Source organism: Gekko japonicus, unplaced genomic scaffold (assembly GCF_001447785.1).
Source record: "Gekko japonicus isolate JY-2015 unplaced genomic scaffold, Gekko_japonicus_V1.1 scaffold5278, whole genome shotgun sequence".
Taxonomy (NCBI): Eukaryota; Metazoa; Chordata; class Lepidosauria; order Squamata; family Gekkonidae; genus Gekko; species Gekko japonicus.
In genome coordinates this window covers 29,033-35,865 of record NW_015171659.1, presented here as the reverse complement: position 1 = coordinate 35,865, position 6,833 = coordinate 29,033, and the positions used below count along the sequence as shown (strand labels likewise).

The 6,833-nt window shown below is 40.7% G+C and overlaps 1 long non-coding RNA gene across 1 annotated transcript in view; it reads right to left on the bottom strand.

Annotated features, from left to right (window-relative positions):
• Positions 1-422: 422 nt before the first annotated feature.
• Positions 423-6,833, bottom strand: part of LOC107117833 — a 16,100-nt gene continuing 9,689 nt past the window's right edge. Inside the window, exons 2-3 of the long non-coding RNA XR_001482746.1 lie at positions 3,037-3,039; positions 423-432 (exon numbers count right to left, since the gene is read on the bottom strand). This is a non-coding gene — a long non-coding RNA (uncharacterized LOC107117833). The remainder of the gene's footprint in view (positions 433-3,036; positions 3,040-6,833) is intronic.

The following is a 6,833-nucleotide window of genomic DNA, read 5'->3' as shown; positions in this document are numbered from 1 at the left end:
CGGAGCGTTCCCCAATTTTGCATCTTCTATCACTCTATGTATCTCTTCCTTTTGAATTTTAGCATTCAACAATTCTTTATTTTTTTCTTTAATCTCTGGTAACTTCACTTTATCTAAATAGTTCTTTATTTTTTCCAAATCAATCTTCTTTTTTTGGAATAATTTAGCATAATACTTAAAAAATGCACGCTTAATACCATTTATATCCGTAAATTATTTGCCCTCATCTATTATTTTAGTTATTGACCTCTTCTCCCTTCAGTTTTTTAATTGCCAAGCCAAAAATTTTCCTGGTTTATTTGGTCCTTCAAATGACTTTTCTTGCAGTTTCTTTAAATTCCAATACATTTCACGGTTTGCAATCTCATTCAGTTGTTCTTTCAAGATTTGTATTTCTCTGATAATTTTTTTCTTCCCTGGTTTCTTCTTTAACTCTGTCTCTTTTTGTTGTATTTTCTCTACTAAATCCTTCTGTTTCTTTAATCTTTCTTTTTTATCACCAGCATTCAATGATATAAGTAATCCTCTCATCACTGCTTTATATGTATCCCATACCGTCTGAATTTTCGTTTCTTTGTTTAAATTCATTTGGAAAAATGCATGCGTTTCTTTATTTAAAGTCTCTAAAACAATTTTCTTATCCAATAAATCTTCATTTAATCTCCAACATCTTTGTATTAATCTTTCTTTAGACATCCAAAGTAATGGACTATGATCTGAATAAATCTTGGGCAAAATCTCAACCTTTTGAGTTTTCAATATCAATTCACCTGACATCCAAATCATATAAATCCTTGAGAAAGAGTTATGTCTATTCGAATAAAAAGTAAAATCCTTCAGTTTTCTCCAAACATCCTCAAATTTTTCCTGGTCCATCAACTTAAAAAAAAACTTAGGTAATTTTCCGATCTTATCATCTCCTTTTTTAGATTGTCAATCCAGTTTGTTATTTACAGTACCGTTAAAGTCTCCCGCCATGAGTATTTGCTTGTAGCTCACCTGATCCAAATCACTCATCAAATCATTAAAAAAAATTTCTTTTGCTCCATTAGGAGCATAAACATTAACAATTAAAGTCTTTTTCTGATGCATCGTTATTTCTACACCAATATATCTACCGTCTTTGTCACAAAAAAATTCTTTTGGATCCAAGTCTTTCTTTACATAAATTACCGTTCCTTTGATTTTTTTGGATGCCAAGGAATAAAATTCTTCTCCAAGTTTTTTATTTATCAAATATTTAAAGTCCTGTTTTTTAATATGTGTTTCTTGTAAACAAATTATGTTACATTTTTGCTTTTCCAACCAATGTCTCACCAATTTTCTCTTATTGGGTGAATTTAGCCCATTCACATTCCACGATAAAAATTTGTAATCCATAGTGTCTTGTCTTAAATGTCACCAAAATCAGTTATATTGTCCGCCTTAAATCTGTAACATTCATTCATATTTCTAATTGTGTATCTCAAAGCTTGGTAGGTAAAGGTCAGCCCTTGTGGAATTTCCCATCTGAATCTGATATTTAATTCTTTGAGTTTGTCCACTAACTTTTTGTACTTCTTCCTCTCCAGTAAGATCGCTCTTGGGAGTTCTCTCATTATTATTATCTTCTTCCCATCAATCATCAAAGCCTGATTAAATTGCTTCTTAAAAATTTCATCTTTCAACTTTTGCGTCGTCAATTGTACAATCACATCCTTTGGTAATTTCTTTTTCTCTGCATATAATGAATTCACTCGGTATATATAGTCAAATCTCGAATAAATCTCACCTTCTTCTAACTCCAAGTATTCCGTTAGCGAGGCAATCACCACTTCATGTATATTTTCATCTTCTTTTTGTTCTATTCCTCTTAATCTCAGATGGTACTGCATAAATCTATAATCCATCACTGACTCCAACCTTTTCTTTTCTTGCTTTGAAACGTCAACTTTTTTCTCCAAGTCTTGTGCTTTCTGCTCCATTTCCGACGTTTTAGTAGTTAGACCTTGCACTCCCTTCTTATCCTCTGTCACATCCTTTTTTATTTCTGCCAACTCTGCTACTACCAATTCCTTGATTGCTGCTACATTTTTTTCCTGTACTTATTCCAGCTGTTCTAATTGCTTTTCCATATGTTTTGCCATTTGTAAGTCCATTTGCTTCTCGAGTTGCTTTCCCAAACCTTGAATTAAATCAGTCATTTTCTTCACCATTCCCTCAATTGCAGCCTGCCACTCTTTTTTGTCTTTACCTGCCATCCTAGGACTTGATAGTGAGGCTGATCTTAGTCTTGACTTTGGCTCCATTTTGAAGCTTTAAAAATTTCTTTCCAACTCTTCTTCTCACCTCTATGATAGTTTGGGAAACGCTTAATTGATCCGTTCCATCTCCGCTCTTCTTATCTTCCGAATTAAGGCTTAATTTTAAATTTTATTTTCAGTCCTCCCCAAAATGGCGGGCGCAACTTTTCTATGGTTTTTCTGGCTAGAGCGGTTTTCTTATATACTTCCTGTTGCAACCTGGAAACCAATCCTTCGAACTTCCGGTGTTCACCTTTAACGTGCCGATCCACTTCCGGTCTTTACTTGACCTCCAAGCCCACTCTAGCACCTCGCTTGTCTTCCGCAACACAGTTCCGGTTAGAAGGAAAAACAATGACGTAGTCTCGCAGTTTTTCTTGTCAGTTTCGGTTCTTCGGTCAACTGTTTAACTTAGCTAGCCACAGGAATGTTAAACAAAGTCACTTTTTACATTATTTTAGCACTTTGCGCTGCTCTCTCTGGAACGTAATAAAGTTAGTTGTTTCATCTAAATTCTAAGACGCTCAACCGCTTGTTTCAATTTTCGCCGAACCTCTCATGCGATAAGCAAAAAGTCTTTGTTACCTTACGCGCTTATCTTCGGGTTATCGCATTGCTTCTTTAGTACCCCTTTGTTCTTCAATGTAAAGAAATCGGGAAATGGCGGATTTATGCTGGAATTCCAGCTCGGTCAGCTTCTGAAGTGATGAATCGCAAAAGTCCTCTTCGTGGGGGGGGGATCAAAGCACGGCACCAGCTTCCTCTGAAGCTGATCTCACGCCAATCTCAACCTCCGCTCGGATCTTGATGCTCTGCTAGTCAACTCCCCTACCTGGGTAGTGCTGCGTTGGGCAAATTAGTGCCCAAACTGTCAGAAGAAGCTGCCGTCCACCTCACACGATCGTGAGATGCGTCAATTTGCCATCTTAGCCCGACCGGAAGCCTCAAAAATTCTATTTTCTGCTTTAGAGGCCAGTAGGTGACTATAGACAAAATCTGAGCTAAGTAGACTTCCGGTTGATGGCGGCACGCTTGTGGACTCACCCCCCAGACCTCCCAGGGGTGTCTCCGTGCTATGGCAGAAGGAGGGGGTGAACAGGTTCGTAACCCTCCCCCAGGGACCCGGTGAAGGGGCCCTGACCAAGGAGCTTTGAGGGGGTAGCTTCTTCAATGGCAGAATGCCAGAGAATCAAGGCACCCCTTTGATCCAGTGGTTCTTCCAGCCAAGAGATGGAATGGTACAAGTGAAGCTAACCGGGTCAAGCGCAGGAGATAGGGCGTTAAAAATGATGAAAGAAGAGTTTTCGGTTTGGCCATTGCGAATGGCGGTTGCATCTTCGGAAGGCTCCCAAAGGCGATTCACCCACGCACGGTGAAGGGGGGGATCCGCACAAGTGGAGACCCTGACTAGCTCCAGGTAGGGGCTCCAACCCGGGGCGCACAGGGGATGTGCCTCTTTCCCGGCCTGAAGGTCGGAAATTGAGGCTCGCCCCATGCCCCAATGGCCCTGCTGCTGCTTTGCCTCCACGAGGGGACTAGCAATGTCGCCGAACATCACAGAGTGGTGAAGCGAAAGAGCGATTAAAAAGGAAAGTGATCGGCAGAAAACGTGAGTTGACGATCGAAACGGGCGAAAAGAGAGACAAGTGCATTCCCCCCCATCGAAAAAGTGGGAGGGAGGAGGGGGAGATCCCCCCCATGAACTGAGACTGTATTAACAGCTAGAAAAGGGGGGAGTGAGAAACTGGAAGAGTGGTGTTACCTTTTGGTGAATTGTTGAAAGAGAGGCAGGAGAAATTATCTTGGAGCTGCGCAGCACGAACTTTTTAAAAGTAAACAATAATACAAAGATGTCGGGGCAGAAAAAGGTTCAGGAGAAGCTGATGAAGAAGCCAGGAGGAACTTCCGGTTCTTGCCCCCGCCTCTCTGAGCAGGCTGTCAATCAACAGGACAGCAAGACACTGCGCCCTCTGCTGGAGCAAATGCAAAAAATAAACCAAATGTTGTTAAACATGGAAAGTGTGCTCAATAACCAGCAGAAGCAATTGAATGATACAGCTAAGAAGACGGAGGAAATTGCGCAGAAGTGTCTGGTCTTGAAGGAAGATACCCAAAAAGTCAAAAAGGTCAATAAATTGGAAAAACACCAAGAAATGCAAGATAAAAAGATTTTGATGCTTCAGATGGAAAAATCAAACTTGACTCTCCGATTTCAAGGAATAAAAGAAATTGAAAAAGAGGATCTCATGAGTATTCTAGCGGAGGCTTTGGCGCCACTGACCGGCTTGGAAGCGGATAAAATAAGCGAAGAGATGGATCTGATCTACAGACCCTACTCCAATTTTACAAAGTTGAATAACCTGCTGGCAGAACTGGTGGTCAAATTTACCAAGCAGAAAATCAGAGATCAAATCTTGAGAGCATCTTCATCAAAGCCTTTGAAGATCGGAGAACAGACAGTCAGAATTTTGAAAGATGTGCCATTTGAAATCCGGATGAAGCGGAAGGCATATAAAGGACTGACCTTATTCTTGCAAAACCAACAAATTAGCTACAGATGGTTGAATCCAGAAGGACTTATCTTCAAGTTTAAAGATAAAAGAGAGAAGATTGACTCTATCTTCAAAGCTCAAGATTTCATGAAGAGACACGCCAGTTCAGAGGAAGCAGCACTTGCTAAACGGGAGACGGTTGGAAGCGAAGAGGACAGCGACTCGGAGGGGGAGGTCAAAGAGCCAGAAGAAGAAGGAGCAGGAGCAGGTCCATCTTATAACTCGAGAGATGTGAAAGGAAGAATGCCCAGAAAATGAGGACTGGTTCATGGAGCGCAAGAAAAGACTTTATTAACAATAAACCAAAGGGACACTACTAATGTATTAACACTTTTATTCTCTACAGGATTTGATGAAAGACGATCGATCATCTCACTGGAGAAGCCAAAGAAGATTGGATTATTACTAACAAAAAATTAATGTACTAATATTAACACCACTAGCTCTTTTATTATTCCCACTATATACCCATCCTCTTTCTTATATTAAAAGCAAAAAAATCTCTCCTTTTCAGGAGAGTTAAACAAAAAAAATGATGAAAGAAGTATGGTCGGAAGGCCAATTATGAAGGTGAGTCAATTATGAAATGAATTTTGAAAGAAAAGGTGCTCCCTACCCTATTCAGCAGAACGAGAAAGGCGAGCGGGGGGGACACTTCCCACGTGTATAAACTGTGAGTGAAAGGGGGGGAGCAGAATAAAAACGCGATTGGAATTGCCCAGAAGTACTTACCCAAGCGAGCTAAGCAGTTAAGTGCACATTCAGAGACTTCAGAAACTTTCCAAAAGTAAACAAAAAGGAAAAAGATGGTGGGGAAGAGGGACAAAGACAAAGAAAGACTGTTGAAAATGAAACTGGAGTCCCCAAAGCCGGAAACGACCAGCGAGACAGCAAAGGCTGTAGCGGAGTTCATTTGCCCTCTGCTGGAACAGCTGAATAACTTCAAAGAGCAGATGTCGGTGGTCACACAGAGTATAACTGCACAACAAACCCAAATAACAGATCTGATCCAAGTAATGAAGCAGGATCCTGAGAAAGTGAAGGAGGTGGCTGAATCAACACAGAAAGTGAAGAAGAAAGTGCAAAATTTGGAAAAGAAAACTACTTCTTTGGAAGATCAAATGTTCCAAGTACAAATGGATAAGGCCAATATGGTCCTGAGCTTCCAGGGGGTGCCAGAGAACAGAGGAGAGAATCTTAAAGGACTTATGAGCGAGCTACTTGCCCCAGTAACAGAAATAAAAGCGGAATTGTTACTCAATGACATGGATGTGGCCTACAGGTCATATTCAGGATATATAAAGAAAAATAATCTGCCTGGGGAAATTGTAGTAAGATTCTCGAAGAGGCACGTCAGGGATGCTATCCTGAAAGCAGTAGTGGCAACACCCCTGAAGGCAGGGGAGAATGCTGTCAGAACGCTAAAGGATATTCCATTTGAAGTAAGACAACACAGAAAGAAATACAAAGAACTTGTGCTTTCTCCAAACAAACTCAATTGGATATAAATGGCTATTTCCAGAAAGAGTAACATTCAAGATTAAAGGGAAGAAGGAAAAGATTGACTCTGTACTGAAAGCTCAAGAATTTCTAAAGCAACAGCTGGGAAGGCCGGAGGACAGGGGAAGAGAAGAGGACGGCAGGTCCAGCGGTGAGCTGGAAACTGGTCCTTCGGGCGAGGACTCTTTGTCTGAGCAGGGGGCAGCAGCCCCGAAGAGTCCCTATAAGCTGCAGAAGAGAAGGGGGAAGAAGTAGTAAAGGCTGAAGGACTCTGAATGGTGCCTTTGAGAACTTTGGTTCTTGGGGATGGTTGGGGGTACTCTTATTGGGCAGTTAAATACAAATGTCGAGGGTAAAAGGTTTTAAATGTTTGACTCAGTTTATAAAAAGAGCAATGATGAAAAGACTTGATGTATTAAAGCTAGTTGGAGGATCTCTTGGGTTTTTAGATAGTAGTGTGTTCTTTACTTTCTCCTGTATGTGTAGTCCCCCTTCCCTT